This window comes from Megascapheus bottae, chromosome 1 (assembly GCF_031878675.1).
Source record: "Megascapheus bottae isolate mThoBot1 chromosome 1, mThoBot2.hap1, whole genome shotgun sequence".
Lineage (NCBI taxonomy): Eukaryota > Metazoa > Chordata > Mammalia > Rodentia > Geomyidae > Megascapheus > Megascapheus bottae.
The window spans coordinates 52,403,343-52,423,029 of NC_143509.1; the positions used below are offsets into that span (position 1 = coordinate 52,403,343).

At 38.9% G+C, this 19,687-nt stretch overlaps 1 protein-coding gene and 1 pseudogene across 7 annotated transcripts in view; one reads left to right on the plus strand and one right to left on the minus strand.

Annotated features, from left to right (window-relative positions):
- Atp13a3 (ATPase 13A3) overlaps positions 1 to 19,687 on the minus strand; it is a 110,040-nt gene that overhangs the window by 81,423 nt on the left and 8,930 nt on the right. For all 7 annotated transcript variants that reach the window (XR_016537449.1, XR_016537448.1, XR_016537458.1 and 4 more), the window contains exon 3: positions 7,616 to 7,673. The gene's annotated coding sequence lies outside the window, so the exon portion shown is untranslated. The remainder of the gene's footprint in view (positions 1 to 7,615; positions 7,674 to 19,687) is intronic.
- On the plus strand, positions 4,408 to 4,620 carry LOC150069149 (BBSome-interacting protein 1 pseudogene; annotated as a pseudogene).

Below are 19,687 nucleotides of genomic sequence, written 5' to 3' on the forward strand. Positions count from 1 at the left end.
AGGGCAAAGGGACAGTGAAATGTTGCAAACATGGGTGAGAATCTAACAAAAAAGGCATCCCTCACCTCAAAAACTAATGTAAGCTAATGAGAGACAGACAGACAGACAGAGAGAGGGGGGGGGAGAGAGATAAAGCACAGGAGGGAAGGAGGGAGAGAGGAAGGAGAGAGAGAGAGACAGAAAGAGAGAGGGAGAAAAGCAAGCAAGCACGCATGCACATGCGCATGCACACATGCGCGTGCGCACGCACGCGCACACACGCACACGCACACACACACACACACACACACACACACACACACACACGCTTATGACTATAATCCTAGCTACTCAGAAGGTTGAAATCTGAAGATCTCAGTTCAAAGGCAGCCAGGCAGAAAAGTCCTTTAAGACTCTTATTGCCAATTAATCTTAACTACCAGAAATCCAGAAGTGGAGCTGTGGATCTAGTGAAAGAGTGCTAGCCTTGAGGTAAAAAAAAAAAAATGCTCAGGGATAGCACCCAGACCCTGAGTTCTAGACCCCCCCTCCAAAAAAAAATGAAAACAAAACCACTTGAGTTCTAGCCTGGAGAGAAAGCTCAGGCCCTGAGTTCAAGCCCAGGACTGGCAAAAAAAGAATACATACACCAAAGCCAGTCCTTGCCTTCACACACAAAGAACTGCCTGGAGACGCTCTAAACTTAACACTATAATTTTACTTTGACATGTAGATTACACTGACTATATTAGAAGTTGGAGGGACCCAGTCAGAAGGCTCCTTATAGAGGATGGGGACTGCTGGGAGATACCTAGGAATCAATTTCCTCTAAACAGACAGAAGCAAATAGAACTAAATTTCCTCACAATACAAAGAAACTTAAGTCAACTGATAAATTTCCATTTAACATTTCAGAAACTACTCAGCATTGTACAAAACACTTATCGTTTTAATCAGGATGAATAATTTTAGCAATGATTTGGTAAATCATGCTAAGCTGTGCATCCCAGGGCTCAAATAAGCAAGGATCAGAAATATTTGAGGAAGAAAAACCTCTGAATTTATACTAAACACATATACACCTTTATTTTGCCATTATTCCTTAAGTAATAAAGAACTATTTACACAACATTTTCACTAAATCAGAGATAAGTACTCTGTAGATGTCTTAAATATAAATGTAGAAGATGCATGGGGCAAATAAAAATACTACACCTGGGCCCAGGAGTGTAGCCTAGTGGTAGAGTGCTCACCTAGTATGCACAAAGCCCTGGGTTTGATTCCTGGGCACCACATACACAAAAGCCAGAAGTGAAAGGAAAAAGAAAAAAAAAAAGCCAGAAGTGGTGCTGTGGCTCAAGCAGCAGAGTACTAGCCTTGAGCAAAATGCACGAAGACCCAGGTTCGATTCCTTGGTAGCACATACATAGAAAAATGCTGGAAGTGGTGCTATGGCTCAAGTGGCAGACTGCTAGCCTTGAGAAAAGCCCAAGAACAGTGCCCAGGCCCTGAGTTCAAGCCTCAGGATTGGTAAATAACTATACCACATTATATATGGGACTTAACGCAGCTTCAGAATTTGGTATCTGAAGAGTTCTGGAATCAATATCCACAGATACCAAAAGACAATTTATTTAAAATATAAAGATTTTTTTGTTTGTTTTGGTTTTGAGAAAAGATCTCACTAAGTAGCTTAAAATGGCCTGAAACTCACTTTGTATTCCAGGTTGGCCTTCAACTAGAGATCCTCTGACCTCAGCTTCCCTTATTGTTGGATCACAGACATGTAATGTAACAAATTCAGCAAACTTAATAGTTTTAACCTATAAGTCAAGTATCAACAGATATAATCCAGGCAAACAAAATCTCTTTATCATCCAGAATCATTTAATGTAAAAGAGTCTGTCTGGTAGAGATTCCCTTCTTGAATACTTGTTTGTTAAACATGACATTTCAAATACGATGTAAAAATCAATGTTAATAAATTCTTTAATAAAAAAGAAAACCCAGGCTTAGAAATATGATGACTTATTGCAGATTACAACTAATAAAGTGAGTAAATACAAAAAAAAAAAAAAAGTCTGTCTGAATCCAAAAACCTTGAGTTGCTACTTTAAGATGAGAGAACGGTATAAGTGAATATTACCTTCCTTACTTCAGATGCTAAAAAATTCATTTATCTTCCATGTACAGCCACTTTGGCACATGGCAATCAAAAACACTTGCTTCATGTGGCTTTTAGATCCAAACAGTATAAGAGCGATGACTCAAAAGTTGCATACCCAATGCTATGGATATGGTATTAGAAATATTAACAACTACATAGGCATAAAAAATTATGACTCTATAAACATGTTTTATCACATAGATTAATATGAATCTATGACATACAAACCCTCAGCCTAATTTTGATTATGTTCTAAAATCTAAGTGCCAGTGATTGTATAGAGATTCCCTTCTTGAATACCTGTTAAACATGTCATTTGAAATATGATATAAAAATCAATGTTAATAAATTCTTTAATTAAAAAAACACTTGCTTCAATAAGTGATCTGATAAGTACATATGTGCTGAGATAGATAACAGCAGCTATTTAAATCTTACAAGATATAAACAAAACTCAAATGAAAAATTTTAATCTCATACACAATCTCTCGGTATACATCATCAACCAATGAAAAAAGTGTCTGTGGAAATGGGAAAGTCTTAAAAGATGTATGGCCCAGCTCCTCCAAAACAAATCAAGTTGCCATTCTAAAACCTTTGAGTAGCTGGAAGTCAGTGGCTCACTCCTATAACTTCAGCTACTGGGGAAGCTAAGATCTAGATCTGAGGATCTCTATTTGAAGCCAGCCAGGGCAGAAAAGTCTCTACGACTCTTATCTCCAAAAATGGAGACAGTACAATGGCTCAAGTGGTAGAACACTAGCTCAGTGCAAAGAGGCTCAGAGACAGCTCCTAAGCCTTGAGTTCATGCCCCACCAACCAAAAATAAACAAACACCTTTGGGTAGTTTAAGAACAATTTCTCAGTCTAGGGTATTACTTGGGCCCTGAAGAATACTAATAGTCACTCCAATATGGTGATAAGGTTCACCAAATCAATTTTGACATGAGGTAGGAAAATTCTCAAGGACTGTTACTTTGGATTATGAAAAAAGCAAGCCCCAAAATCTTTGTCCATGAAACAGATCAGCAGTTATTGTTTGCATGTGTCATAGCAGAAACTATCTAAAAGAAGAATGTTAGTCTAACATATTCACAAGACAATTTGTTGGAAATGAACTTTATAATTTGGTAGGGGTTAGGGGAGGGAAAGTGGAAGGAAAACATGGGAAGAGATAACAATGTTCAAGAAGTAATGTACTCACTACCTTACAAATGTAACTGTAACTCCTCTATACCATCACCCTGATAGTAAAGTAAAAAGGAAAATGGTGATGTTAAAAAAAATAGGTGCGGTGGCTCACACCTGTAATACTCGCTACTCAGGAGGCTAAGATCTGCGAATCAAAGTTCAAAGCCAGCTTGGGCACAAAAGGACCTGAGACTCTTATTCTCAAATTAACCCCTAGAAAACGAGAAGTGAGTCTTGGCTCAAGAATAGGGCAGTAGCCTTGAGTTAAGGAGCTCAGGGACAGCGCCCAGGCCCAGTGGTATGACAGTAGCCTTGAGCTGAAGAGCTCTAGGACAGGGCCCAGGCCAGAGTTCAAAACCCATGACCAAAAAAAAAAAAAAAGTTTAGGTAAGAATAACATTATGCTCTTGGACACTGCTCTGCTCTGAGTGAGAGCTCTAGGATTATATTCTGCATCCATGAAAATTGATACCAGAGTGGTAGAAGGACCCAATCCCAAGCAGACCCTGGATACTGAAAAGTGGATGGACAGTAGGTAGGGTACTGAAGAGGCAGGTGCAAGATGAAGACTGGGTAGTTCAGAGGCAATGCCCCATGGATTCCAATACAGGAAAAGAATAAAGTTGCAACTTGAGCTGGGATTCAAGACTGCTTTGTCAATTGGTGCTGCTGGAAACAAATGTGTGCCTCCAAGTGTAAGTTGGCTCCAGCCAGGCACCAGTGACTTACTCCTTAAATCCTAGCTGTTCAGGACACTGAGATCTGAGGATCCCAGTTTGAAGCTGGCCTGGACATAGTAAAGTCGATGAGACTCTTTGCTCCAATTAACCACTAAATATTTATTTAGTAGAGCTCTAGATCAAGTGGCAGAGTGCTACTAGTCTTGAGTAAAAAATGGCTCATAACAGCTGTCAGTGAAGGGATGTATCGATAAGTAATCCCAGAGAAGGACCTCAGGTGACCAGACCACCCAGAGCAGAAAAGACTTAAATCGAACTCTCTATCATCTTGAAAATTTGAGATTAGATGCCTAAAGCTGCAAGAGTATGACCAGAATTTTCAGGAAAAGTTACTGTATCCAAGATATGGCAGAAGTAAAGTCAATGTTCCGGGAAGTTCTTCCAAAACAAGGGCAGTTGTCTGTGGAAGATGTAATCACAATGGTGCTGTGTAAACCCAGAATTTTACCCTTGAAATCTCTGACTCTGGAAAAACTGGAGAAAATGCAGCAAGCAGCACGAGATACAATTCGCAAACAAGAAATAGCAGAAAAGGAACAATGACAACCCACTGACCAATACTCTAGTACTCTATAAAGACATTCCCTTTCAAGTTACTTAATAACAAAAATATTCTGATTCTCTATGCTGAAAATATTTGCTAATAAAACTGAATATTCCCCTAAGTAAAAATAATCAAGATTGGGGACATTTATGAATTTAAACACTAGTATGTATTAAATACAAACTTAGATAAATTTTATAGGGTTTTCTTTACTCCAGCCAAGTTTTTGTAATTTTAAATTACCATAAACAACCATTCTCATCAATTTTACATTCACAAGTGGCTAAATAACACATCTATATAGAAAGGGTCTTTACATATTAAAAACCTGAATTTTAAGATACATTCTAATTTGCATAACATAGCTGCACTGGGCTTTCATAATATCTAATAAAAATCAAAATGATTTAAAAAAATCAAAAAAAAAATGGCTCAGGCTCACAGGCTGAGAGTTTGACCTAGTGGTAGAGTGCTAGCCTAGCATGCACGAAGACTGGGTTCAGTTCCTCAGTACCACATACATAGAAAAAAGCCAAAAGTGGTGCTGAGGCTCAAGTGGTAGAGCTCTAGCCTTGAGAAAGGCCAAGGTCAGTACTTAGGTCCTGAGCTCCAGCCCAGGACTGACACCAAAAAAAAAAAAAATGAGTTCAAGCCCCAGGAAAGCATGCATGTATGCATCACAAAAGTTGATTCCAGAAGCTCTAAAAATACACTGGGGATTCTGCTAACTGCAAGAACTAGCAAATGTACATTTACATTCTAGCCTTGTCATTGAGGACTCTTCTATTTGACACTGTTTGCCCATTTATATAAGATGATGAGCATACTAACAATTTCAAAGAAATGCCCAAATTCCCAAAGATATTTGAAAGTACATGCCAAGCAAATCTTTTTATGTGGCAGTTGTATTTGTAAAGTTGCATTGTAGCTCTTCAAGAGGCATAAATATTGACAACTGTCTCTATAAAAAGGTTCAAGTTCACTGCTCAACCTAACAGTATCTTGCTTAAACTATATAATTCATATAACTTTTTTTATTGTTGGTTTTTGAATCCTACTCTTATACAGCCGTATCTTTTTTTTTTGGGGGGGGGGGGGGTCGTGGGCTTGAACTGGGCACTGTCCCTGAGCTCTTCAGCTCCAGGCTACTGCCCTACCCTTGAGCCAAGCCCCACTTCCTGTTTCCTAGAGATTAATTGGAGATAAGAGTCTCAGGTTGTGCCCAGCCCAGGCTGGCTTTGAACCATGATCCTCAGATCTCAGCCTCAAGAGTAGCTATGATTATAGGAGTGTGTCACCAGTGGGCCACCACACCCGGCACCATCCTTATCTTTTATCCTTGCTTAGAAATAATGTCTCACTTTCAGTAAACAGGCTCCATGGTCACCCTCATTTGTAACCATTAGTACACATGGATGATTCTCCTACCAGAGAATCACAATAGCTCAAAAACTATGTACTTATGTCCACATAGGATGAGGCTAAGGGAAATGAACACAGGATATAGAAGCAAGAGGTTTATCTTTGTGATTGTTGTTCTTAATGTACTACGTGACGTTATTTCTTTTCTCTTCCTTTCCCCTCATGGTTTACCTCACATTATTACAGTATATGACTTAGGTACTTGGTATATTGAATGTACATTTATTTGAAAAAGGGAAGGTAAGGGGAAAACAAGATGAGTGAAGGGGTGGGGAAAGGGAAGGTAGGCAGAAACATGGGAAGGGGTAACAGTGTTCTAGAAGTAATGTACCCACTACCCGATGAATGTAACTGTACATCACCAACAATAATTTTTTATTAAGAAACATCTTTATTTTAAATGACAATACAAAAACTGTATGTATAATATAGATCTGTATAAGTATATATTCACATAACAGCTCATCCACACACACATCCACAAAACTTATCAGAATCAAACTATATTATCCTAAATGTAAAAAAAAGGAAAGGATATTTAGATTTTCCTAAAATTGAAATTTCTGTACATAAAGCTGTCAGATATTCTAGAAAACTGAAGACACTGTAGAAGAATCTAGAGACACTGCTCCACTTAAAAAAGAAAAAGAAAAAAAAAAACACAAAAACAAAAACACAGTTGGCCTTGGCAGAAGGAGAACACACTGGGCAAAGTCAAAGAACAAAGTTGCTACCATTAAAAAAAAAAGGAAAAAAAAAAAAGAGCTTAGAAATGAGCAAAAACAAAACAGTAATATCTCATTTTCATAAATCTTATTTTTTCCATGTAAGATGTTTTATCAGACCAATAAATACATGTTTATAATTTTAGAAGAGACCTATTCATTAAGATACATTATTTTCATTAAGCTCAGACACTTACAACTACTTAAAAACTTTTGTAACATATTTTGACTAAATTCATCTTAAGTCAATCATAGCATCATTCTCATCTCCCACAATTAAACAACTTCAAAGAACATAACAAAAACTATCTTGATTTTAAATGGACTATAACCACCTATTTTCATACATTTTTAAATTGCTGACTATATCATTACTTTCTAAAAATTTTCTTAGAATTGCTTTTTAGTAAAATCTTGTTCCTATTGAATTTTGCTGAAGTTAATACATTGTGAACAATTTAAATGTAAAACTGCTTTTTTAAATAAACTACTATTACTCTAAAAACATACATCTCATAGGAAATTAATGAAGAATTCACCCTTCACCTAAACTTTGAAAGAACATCAAGATATTAATTCTAACACTGCTTACATTTAGAACATATGCATATCATAATTTGCATTTAAAATTTGAAAACAAATAGAAAAGCCTGAACATTTCAATGACCCATAAAATAACTATTAGAAGCATGAGATACACTGCTTATCAAAATGCTATTTAACATTTAATTAGATATTTGAAGCAACAGAAAACTTCAAAAAAATAGTTTTGGTGACTTGCTAGAGTACATGCGTTTTTAAGTAAATCTCAACATCACAAAAAATAAATAAAAGAAAGTTTTCTTACCAATAGCACTATACCATCATTCCTCAAATGCTGACACGGGGATTTTCAGAAGCTGGTTCTTAAAAATAAAACAAAACTAAGCATAAAAATCCATTCAAGTTTGAGAATTTTATACCAAATACTTGTTTTTAAACTGCTTTAAAAATTATTAAGGTTTTCAAATTTAGGATTTTTAAAATTTTTATATGGATTTTTAAGAGATATATGTTCTGCTGACACTGGCAGAGCTATTATCCGAATAAATCCTATCTTGCCAACTCCACAGTGCATGTCTGAGTTTTGATGTTATCTAAATAGCAAAGAGCTTATAGGCTATTGTGCTGAACCAAACCCTTCCTTGAATTTACAATGAATTTGATTTGCTGAGGGGGAAAAAAAAAAAAGCAGTACAGGACAAAATGAACCTATCAGGAATAAATCTCATTTCTTTTTAAGCTTACTTTTTCCCCTTCACATTATGCAACCATTAATAATCATCTCAGGCAGTCTTTAGCCTAAGTTAAAAGCTAATCAACTCTTACTTCCTAAAACAAGATTAGTTGGTTGACTCAGGTATCTTTGTTTCAAACCTAAGCTTTTCATGAGTTGTAACATTAACAATGAGGTGTAGATAGGGTTCACTGGAAAGCTACAGTAGTAGTTAACTGTGGTAGAATTTGAGTTCTTAAAAAAAGGTAATTTGCATATTACCCTAGAATTTCAGATAATCTCACAGAAGTGTGAAATTTCAGCATAGCAAGGTTGAGTAACACATTTTTTTCATTTCAGGACTACAAAAAAATTAATGAATTATTCTTAACTATGGGGCTCATACAGGGAATGAAGGGAAAGAATAGGATACAGGATGAATAATTTCCAAGTATACTGCAACTATGTATGAAAAGTGTATTATTCAACACACAAAAACTAAGCAAGTACTGGAAAAATGTAAGCAGCTGAATTTCCCAACTTATTTTTGTTTGTAACATATGTATCTTTGTAGTCTTAAATCTACATTACACTTTGGAATACAACCCTTGTATCGTTAAAAATCCTGTCAATTTTGTAGTTCTAGTTTTTTGGTTAAATTAAAAGTACTTGGGCCAGGAGCATAACTTACTGGTAGAGTGCTGACCTAGCATGCAGAAAGCCCTCAGTTAAGATTCCCCCGTACCAGATACTCAGAAAAAGCCAGAGGTAGTGGTATGGGTCAAGTGGCAGATCACTAGCCCCAGATGCAAGGTAATAATTTTTTTTAAGTTTTAAAAACCCATCTTTAAAGACCACACAAGTAAAGGGTACTTCACCACACCTAACATTTTGAATATTATTTATTTTCAAATGCATAGCTTCTACAACAAATGAGACAACCTTCTACAATACAGCTCCAGCTCTCTCCTTCACAACTGAAACAATATTTTTATATGCATTTGGGAATATTTTAACAGGGGCCAGGAGTGTGGCCTAGTGGCAGAGTGTTCACCTAGCATGCACGAAGTTCTGGGTTCAATTGCTTAGAACCACATAAACAGAAAAAGCCAGAAGTGGCACTGTGGCTCAAGTAGCGCAGTGCTAGCCTTGAGCAAGAAGTGTCCAAGGACAGTGCCCAGGACCTGAGTTCAAGCCCCAGGACTGGCAAAATAAAAATAAAAAATAAGGGGCCGGGAGTTTGGCCTAGTGATAGAGTGCTTGCCTAGCATGCACAAAGACCTGGGTTCGATTCCTCAGTACCCCACATAAATAGCAAAAAGCCAGAAGGATGCTGAGGCTCAAGTGGTAGAATTCTAGCCTTGAGAAAGTCCAAGGACAGTGCTCAAGCCCTGAGCTCAAGCCCAGGATTGGCAAAAATAAATAAATAATCAAAATCAAAACCTAACAGTACTAACAATAAAACTTTAATATCTATACAATACTTACATGAAATAAAAAAAAAATCTGACTCTTCCACCTACAGTGATCAAATTGTGACAATTTTTTTTTGGGGGGGGGAGGGTCATGGGGCTTGAACTTGGCCTGAGCGCTGTCCCAGAGCTCCAGAGCTCAAGGCTATCACCCTATCCTAGAGCCAAGCCCTACTTCCCATTTTCTAGAGGTTAGTTGGAGGTAAGAACCTCTCAAGTTCTTTTGTGCCTGGGTTGGCTTTGAACTTTGATCCTCAGATCTCAACCTCCTGAGTAGCTAGGATTATGGGAGTGAACCACTGGGCCTGGCCTGTGTGACAACTAATTCTGAGAGCAAAACTTAAAACTTGGCTAGGCACTCGTGGCTTCACTCCTATAATCCTAACTATAGGTGGTTGAGATCTGAGGACCGAGGTTCAAAACCAGCCAGAGCAAGAAGCCCCATGCGACTCTTTAACTACAAGAAAACTGAAAGTGGCGCTGTGGCACAAGCTAAAGAGCCACAGCCTTGAGTTGAAGGGCTCAGAAATAGCATACAGGCCAAGAGTTCAATCCCCAGGACCAAAAAAAAAACTCTTAAAACTTCAGCTCCTAATAATAAAAATGACATAATATAACTTAATGAATACATGGAAATTTTACAAGGATACCCACTAAATTTTAACAAAGCTCTACTCAATGCCCGTTTTATCACTTCCCATCTTGGACTTTCTCTTATAATACAAGCTTTTGTTTCTGTGTTTAGGCTCAAGGAAGACCATTGTATCCAATGTACACCAAACCAAGACGGTATTTACATTTGTAAAGTGAAGTCTTTGTATAATTATATTTTTGTATGTAACAAAACAATGTGTTAGCTGTTAACAAAATAAACTATAATTAGGAAAAATAATATAATTACGTGTACCAAGATCAATATGAAGAATGAGTTAGGCCTGCATTATACCATCCTTACAGACATCTTTATTACTTTTATTATACACACTTGGGGGAGGGGGAATCACTCTTTTCATTCAGAAGCACTCTATGTGATAAAGACTGTCATCAAGAGACCAAACTTACCCCTTGAGCTATAGTACCACTTCCAGTTTTCTGGTGGTTAATTGGAGATAAGAATCTCATGGATTTTTGTGCCTGAGCTGGTTTTGAATGTCCATCCTCAGATCTCAGCCTCCTGAGTAGCTAGGATTACAGGTGTGAGCCACTATGCCGTTGGCTTTAAAATATATTGTGTACAGGGCCGGGAATTTGGCCTAGTGGTTAAAGTGCTTGCCTAGCATGCACGAAGACCCAGGTTCAATTCCTTGATACCACATATATAGAAAAAACCGGAAGTGGTACTGAGGCTCAAGTCGTAGAGTTCTAGCCTTGAGAAAGTCCAAGGACAGTGCTCATGCCCTAAGCTCAAGCCCAGGACTGCCAAAAAAATAAATAAATAAATAAATAAAATAAAATAAAATATATTGTGTACAAAAAAACTCTATTTCAGTTATTCAAACTAATTAAGTCCCAAAATTTGCATATTTTCCCCTATTTTCATGTGACTTTTTTCAAAACTACACAAACAAAAATGAAAAAAACACAGAAAGTCAAATTTAACTTGCCCAGACAGCTACTAAATCAACACGAACTATTATGCAAGTTCCTTTTCCTGTCTTAGCCTCAACTTTTCTGAGGATTCCAATTATGTTAAGTTTTGCTTATACAAACACTGCCTTTGTGCACTCTTCACCTCTAGGTGGCAAACCAACACTGGTAAGGAGAAAGGATGACAATTTCAACCATCATTAACATATGAGCATTCAAATTATCCAAAGTAATCAAGAATGATTAAAGGTAAGAAATCATATGTAAAATATCTCAGTACCACTAGAGATTCTGATGAGAAAAGAGGAATTTCCTTTTGAAAAGAGCCAGTAAACTCATGTCCCTGAACCAAATACTATACTAAACAAACAGAAAACAACAATGGGGAAAAGAAAGGCAGGTATATTATTCCCTTCATACAGAATGCTACTGCTAGGCTTGGTGACCTTGCCTTGTAGTCCCTCTTGGAAGGCGGGGAGGGGAGGACCCCTTGTGGCCAGGGCTCAGGACCAGCCTGAGCAACAGATAACAAGGCACTGCCTCAAAAAGGGGGGGAAAAAAAAGCCAGGCGAGGTGGCTCATGCCTGTAATCCTAGCTACTCAAGAGGCTGAGATCTGAGGATCAAGGTTCAAAGCCAGCCCAGGCACAAAAGGACCTGAGACTCTTTTTTCCAATTAACCTCTAGAAAATGGGAGTGAAGCTTGGCTCAAGGGTAGAGCTGTAGCCTTGAGCTGAAGAGCTCAGGGACAGTGCCCAGGCCAAGTTCAAGCCCCATGACCCACAAAAAAAAAAAAAAAAAAAAAAAAAAAACCAAAAAAACTACATTACTCCTCCCAGGTATCAAAAGCCCCTGAAGCTACTATTCAAGTATATTAACAGTATTACACTATAGAGTCAAGAAGAGTATGAAAAGTCACAAAGTATACATGAACCCATAAACCTATTAGAGTTATTAGGTAGATTAATATTTTTTAAAAAAATTCTACATAGCCAACAGACAAGATAAAATAATGGCATTCACAGGGAAGTGGATGAATCTAGAGCGAATCATGTTGAGTGAGACAAGTCAAGACCTAAGGATCAAAAGGCGCATGGTATCCTTAATATGTGGCTATTAAATCCAAAGAGTACAAGAGCGAGGACTCAATAACTGCATACCCAAAGCTATGGACATGGTAATGAAAATATAAACTATAACTATATAGACATAAAAACCTATTACTCTATAGACATGTTTTATTTCATAAATTAATGTTTCTATGACATACAAACCCTTAGCCTAATTGTGATTAAGTTCTAAATACTAAGTCCCAGTGATTGTAAATAGATTGCCTCCTTGAACACTTGTATGTTAAAGTTGTCATTTAAAATATGATATAAAAATCAACGTTAATAAATTCTTTAAAAAAAACTATAGTAAATCAGCATTTGTCCATTAAAAAAAAAGAAAAAGGAAAAGAGAGGGAAACAAAGGCCTCTTAACACACTATTGAGTCTTAGCTGGATACTGGTGGCTCATGCTTGTTATCTTAGCTACTCAGGAGGCAGAGATCTGAGGATCATAGTTCAAAAGTAGCCAGAGAAGGAAACTTCATGAAACCTTTATTTCCAATTAACCACCAAAAGGCTGGAAGTGGAGCTGTGGTTCAAGCAGTGCTGGCCTTCAGTACAAAAGCTCAGGGACAGCGCCCAGATCCAGAGTCCAAGCCTCGGAACTTGCACGTGCTTACATACGTGTGTGCACGCACGCATGCACACGGTGTTAAACCAGGTTTTAGTGACTTCTGCCTATAATTCTAGTTTCTCAGAAGGCTGAGATCAGAGGATCAGAGTTTGAAACCAATCTGGGGAGAAAAGTCTAAAAGATTATTTTCTCCAATTAACAAGCAAAAATAAACAAAAAAACCAGAAGTGAAGCTGTGGCTCAAGTTGTAGCACTCCAACCTACGGCAAAACAGTCAAACGAGAACTTGAGACCAAAAATGGTGGGAAAAAGTTCAGTGTATTTAAGGGAATAATATTGGAATGTTGGGAAGAACTCTTTAAAAAAAAAAAAACTAGGCCAGGAATTTGGTCTAGTGGTACTGTTTGCCTAGTGTGCATGAAGCCCTGGGTTCGATTCCCTAGTACTATACACACAGAAAAAGCTGTAAGTAGTACTGTGGCTCAGGTAGTAGAGCTAGCCTTGAAAGCTCAAGGACAATGTTCATGCCCTGAGTTCAAGCCCCAAGACTGCCCAAAAAAAGAAAAAAAAAGACAATGTCCTTCCATAAGAGCTGAGGAAGTTCTACTGTCTTTCCAAAGCCGGCTCAAGCTGCTAAGCTTCTGATTGCTTCTGTCCTGGCAGAAGACTCATGTCACCTTTGCCTCCATTTCTACATGTATCAGAACCCTTTTTTCTTAAAGGTACTTAAGGATGGGGAACCAGGAAAGCACTTACTAGTGTAGCTGAATGAATGAAGCAAGACCTAGGCTACATCCATCCTCTTTTTCTAGGCAAAATTTTACAACAAATTAAGGTTTGTTTGGGCATGCTCTCATATCTTATCCCTATGTCCTTTTCTCCACCTCTCCTATAAGATTCCTTAGTGACCTCATGAAACCCTATAGAACCCCCACCACAACACTGTAAATTAACTACTTCCTTTTTCTCTTAATTAGGAGTCCTTTAGTTGATTTATAACTCTAGGACAATTTGGAGAGATAGAGGAAAAGGAGAGGAGAGGTATGGATAATACCAGTAAGAAATTTCAAAGCTGTTAAATAGTTGGGGGAAGGGGAGAATGCTGACAGAGTACTACAGATGATTAGGACTGTTCTGATTATAACATAAACCAGGAACTAATGGCTTACTTCTCACTCAAGATGTTGAGAACAGACTCTATCTCCAAAATTAACTACCAAAAAGTCAGAGTAGACTTAAATGTGGCTCAAGTAGAGAGCATAAGCCTGACCAAAAGCTAAGAAACAGCACTCAAGCCCTGATTTTAAGCCCCAGTAATGGCACAAAAAAAAAAAAAAAAAAAAAAAAAAAAAAAAAAAAACCCAGGCTCAGTGGCTCACATCTGTAATTCTAGCTCAGGAGGATAAGATCTGAGGATCACAGTTCAAAGCCAGCCCAAGCACTAAAGAATGTGAGACTCTTATCTCCAATTAACCACTAGAAAATGAGAAGTGGGGCTGTGATTCAAATGGTAGGGCAGTAGCCTTGAGCTAGCACCCAGGCCCAGAGTTCAAGCACCATGATCCACAAAAATAAATAATTGAATAAATAAATAAATAATTGAATAAATAAATAACTGAATAATGTCCAGGCATCCATGGCTCATGCCTGTAATACTAGCTAGTCAGGAGGCTCAGATCTGGGGATCATGGCTCAAAGCCAGCAGAGGACTGAAGTGTGAAAGACTCTTATCTCCAATTAACCATCAGAAGAGGGGAAGTAGAACTGTGGCTCAAGTGATAGAGCGCTAGTGTTGAGCTGAAGAGCTCAGACAGCATCCAGGCCCAGAGGTCAAGCCCTATGACTGACCAAAAAAAAAAAAAAAAAAAGGCACACGGAATTGTTTTAATAAAGGAGAGCCAGGCACGGTGGCTCAAGTATGTAATCCTGGCTACTCAGGAAGCTGCGATCTGAGGATCACAGTTCAAAGCCAGCCCGGGCACTAAAGAACCTGAGATTCTTATCTCCAATTAACCACTGGAAAAACCAGAAATGGAGCTGTGGCTCCAGGGGTAGGGTGGTAGCCTTGAGGCTCAGGGGCAGCACTCAGGCCAGAGTTCAAGCTCCATGACAAGAAAGAAAAAGAAAGAAGGGGGGGGGGGGCGCGAACCAGAGGAGGGAAGGAGGGAAGGAAGGAGAGATTTGGGCTGGGAGCATAGATTGGGCCCAGGAGCATAGCCTAGTGGTAGAGTGCTTGCCTAGCATACAGGAAGCCCTGGGTTTGATTCCTTGGTACCACATACACAAGAAAAAGCTGGAAGGAGTGCTTTAGCTCAAGTAGCAGAACACTAGCCTTGAACAAAAAGTGTTCAAGGACAGTGCCCAAGCCCTGAATTCAAGCTCTGGAAGAGGGGGAGGGGGGGGGCGGAGACCAAGAAGGGTGGGTTGATATTGATGAGGCCACTTTATACTTAAAAAAACTATTTTTATCTATTTTACAAATAGGAAAAAATTGAACAGAGAATGCTGTCCACAAAAAGTCATCTTAGATGTACATAGGAGCAATTCCATGTTTTAAAGCAAATTAAAAATATTGTAAGAGGCCAAGAGTTTGGCCTAGTGATAGAGTGCTTGCTTAGCATGCATGAAGATCTGGGCTCAATTCCTCAATACCACATACATAGAATAAAAGCTGGAATTGGTCCTGTGGTGCACGTGATAAGAGCACTGGCCTTGAGAAAGTTCAAGGACAGTACCCAGGCCGAGTTTGAGCCCCAGAACTAGACAAAAAAAAAAAAAAAAACTATAGGTTCAAAGTCAAATGCTGGTGGCTCATACTTGTAATCCTCACTACTCAGGAGGTTGGAATCTAAGAACCTAGGTTTAAAGCCTGCCAGGGCAAGAAGGTCCATGAGACTCTTATCTCCAATTAGCTGCCAAAAAGCCAGAAGTAGAGGTGTGGCTCAAGTGACAAAGCATTAGCCTTAACTTTTACTAATAAGAGAAACTAAACAGGGACCGGGAGTTTGGCCTAGTGGTAGAGTGCTTGCCTAGCATGCATGAATACCCGTGTTCGATTCCTCGGTACCACATACATAGCAAAAAGCCAGAAGTGGTGCTGTGGCTCAAGTGGTAGAGTCCTAGCCTTGAGAAAATCCAGGGACAGTGCTCAGGCCCTGAGCCCAAGCCCAGGACTGGCAAAAAAAAAAAAAAAAAGAGAGAGAGAGAAACTAAACAAATGAGTCAATTTATCTAGCTTGCTATTACTGAGAATTATCTTTCAGCCAATTTCAACGAGTATTTTTATTTTAAATTTCTAATATCTAATAGACATCAGTAAGTTCCACATGCTATCATCAAGAAATTCAAGCAGGATGTGGTGGCTCACGCCTGTAATCCTAGCTACTCAGGAGGCTGAGATCTGAGGGTCAAGGTCCAAAGCCAGCCTGGGCATAAAAGGACCGGAGACTCTTATCTGCAATTAACCTCTAGAAAACAGGAAGTGGGGCTGGGCTCAAGGGTAGGGAGGTAACCTTAAGCTGAAGAGTTCAGGGACAACGGCCCAGGCTTTGTTCAAGCCCCAGGACCCACCAAAAAGAAAAAAAGAAAGAAATTTAACTTCAGACAGCTATGTTTTTGATATTTACTTTTTCTTTTCTTTTTTTGTCAGTCGTGGGAGTTGAACTCTGGGCTGGGTGCTGTCCCCAAGCTCTTCAGCTCAAGGCTACTGCTCTACCCCTTGAACCACAAGATCACTTCTGGTTTTCTGGAAGTTAACTGGAGCTAGGAGTCTCACAGACTTTAGTGCCCAGGCTGGCTTTGAATCACGATCCTCAGATCTCAGCCTCCTGAGTAACTAGGATTACAGGTGTGAGCCAAAGCGCCAGGCTTTTTATTTCTTTTTTCTTTGCCAGTCCTGGGACTTGAACTAGGGGCCTGGGCACTCTCCTTGGACACTTTTTGCTCAAGGCTAGAGCTCTGTCACTTGAGCTACAGCACCACTTTGGGCTTTTTCTAGGTATGTGATACCTACCAAGGAATCGAACCTGGGTTTTGTGCATGTTAGGTGAGTACTTTTACCACTAGGCCAAACTCCTGACCCTTTAATGGCCAGTCTGGGGCTTGAACTCATGGGCTGGGCACTGTTCTTAGACACTTTTTGCTCAAGGCAACTGCTGTGCTTTGCCACGTGAGCTACAATACCACTTCTGGCTTTTTCAAGTATGTGGTACTGAGGAACTGAAAGGGGCTTCGTGCCTGCTAGGTGAGCATTCTACCACTAGGCTATGCTCCAGGCCCCTGAAATTTACTTTCTTAATTAGTTCCCGAGTCTCACTGCATCATTTCAGAGCAAGACTCTGAGACAAAAATCCCTGATTCCCAGATTAATCTAATTAAAAGGTTAACTGGCAGACTTAAAGTTTGCTAACTGTATACCAAAAGTCTCAATATGATCAGTGAACCTAATGATATCAGATAGTGTGATAGTTTTCTCTAGAGAATTGTTCTATGCAACTACAACACCCTCTTCATCTTTTTTTACACTCAGACATTTGCTTATGTGAATAGTTTCTTCTGCATTTCAGTTTTCTAGGTTCTTAATGATTACCACACCCCCCCAAAAAAAATAATAGTTTAAACTACCACAAGGAATCCCTCTTTTTGTCCTTATCATTTTTTTATTTCAGACAGGGTCTTGCTATGTTGTCCAGGTTGGCTCAACAGATACATCTTAGCTTCATATTTTTTGTTTAGGCTTTTTGTTACCAGTATTTGAGTTTCAATTCAGGGCCTGGATGCTATCCATCAGCTTTCTCCATGCAAGGCTGATGTTCTACCATTTGAACCATACTTACACTTCCAGCTTTTTGGTGACTAACTACAAATGAGTCTCACACTTGGGCCAGAAGTGTTGCCTAGTGGTACAGTGTTTGCCTAGCATTCACGAAGTTCTGAGTTCAATTCCTTGGTACCATGAACACAGAAAAAGCTGGAAGTGCTGGTGTAGCTCAAGTGGTAGAGTGCAAGCCTCGAGAAAGCTCAAGAACAGTGCCCTGAATTCAAGCCTCAGGACTAACACTAAAAAAGAAAAAAGAAAAAAAAAAAGTCTCACTTTTTGGCCCAGCTTCACTTCAAACCTTGATTGTCAGATCTCAGCCCCCTGAGTAGGTAGGCTTTATAGACACGAATCACCTGTGTATGGCTCAGCTTCCTTAAGGCAGCTAAGGTTACAGACACGTGGGACCCATTCACAATGTCTGTTCTTTTGGGGGGAGTTTTGTTGTTGTTTGTTCTGTTTTTTGGCAGCAGTAGTGTTTGAACTCAGGACTTGTACTTCCTAGAAGGGTCTTGTAACAATTATGCCTAGACTTTCCAGCCTTTTTGTTTTCATTGTTTTTCTAATAGGGTACCTTTTTGCCTAGACTAGGTCAAACTGTTCCGAGTTATGATTTCCAAGAAACAGGATGAAAGGTAAGTTCCACCACACCCAGCTTTTAGCTGGGAGTCTCAAACCTTTTGTCCCAGCTGGCCTCAAACCACAATTCTCTGATCTCTGTTTCCTAAGTAGTTAGGATTCCAAGTGCGAACCACACTCCTGGTCACATTGCTCCTTTTATTTTTTAAAAATTTTTATTTATTCATTTTTTGCCAGTTCTGGGCCTTGAACTCAGGGCCTGAACACTGTCCTTGGCTTTCTCAAGGTTAGAGCTCTACCACTTGAGCCACAGAACCATTTCTGGCTTTTTTGTATGTACATGGTAACCAAGGAAACAAACCCCGATCTTTGTACATGCTAGGCACTCTACCACTAGGCTAAACTCCCGGCCCACACTGCTCCTATTTTTAATCTTATTAATGAAAGCTGTTTTAAGCTGGGCACCACTGGCTCACACTTGTAATCCTAGCTAATCAGGAGGCTAAGACCTGTGAGGATTGCAGTTCAAAGCCAGCCCAGGCAGGAAAGTTAGTGAAATCAACCACCGGAAAACTGGAAGTGGTGCTGTGTCTCAAAGTAGTAGAGTACTAGCCTTGGACTTAAGAGTTCAGGGGACAGTGCCCAGGCCCAGAGTCCAAGCCCCATAATGGACAAAAAAAAAAGTTTTAACTCATAACTTTATCTTACTACTATCATTAACTCCAGAGCATTCTACCTTATAACTACTTTCCTCAAGATTAAAACTATATTATAACAGCACATGATGTAATCCCAGAATTTGGGATTAAAATGTGCCCAATTTAAGAAGCAGAGATGAGCTGAAGAGCTCAGGGATAGTGCCCAGGCTCAGAGTTCAAGCCCCATGACTGGCAAAAAAAAAAAAAAGAGAGAGATAAAGAAGGATGGAGGGTGAGATGTACTAAAATACATTTGTACACGTGTAGACAAGTCATAAAGAAATCCTCCATAAAATATGCCCCAATTCTTGTTTCTCTATTCTCAAAATATGAAGATTAATTCAAGTAAGAATCTGAGAAGTATTTCCTTTCATCTGTTATTGAACTAGTTCAGTGGGATAATTAGAGCAGTTTTAACGACTACAAATTTATTCTCTCCCTCAAAACACACACACACACACACACACACACACTAGTAACCTTCAATTATTATCTTCCAAAACCAAAATCTAAATCCTGTAAGTCACCTCTTAGAACCAGACTTAATAACCAGAATGATATGGCATACAGCAGGAAAAACATTCTCAAACCTCCGGTGTATACCTGAAACTATACGTATACCAAAGTCTATATATTTTTCCAATATATACTTACAATTAAGTTCAACTTCCTAAATTGACAACATAAGCAATTAACAATAAGAATATAACAGACAATGATAATTATCTAGAACAATTATAATAGTATACTGTTGAGTCAGGCACCAATGATTCTCACTGTAATTCTCGCTATACAGGAGATGAGATCTAAAGATTGGCCCACACAAA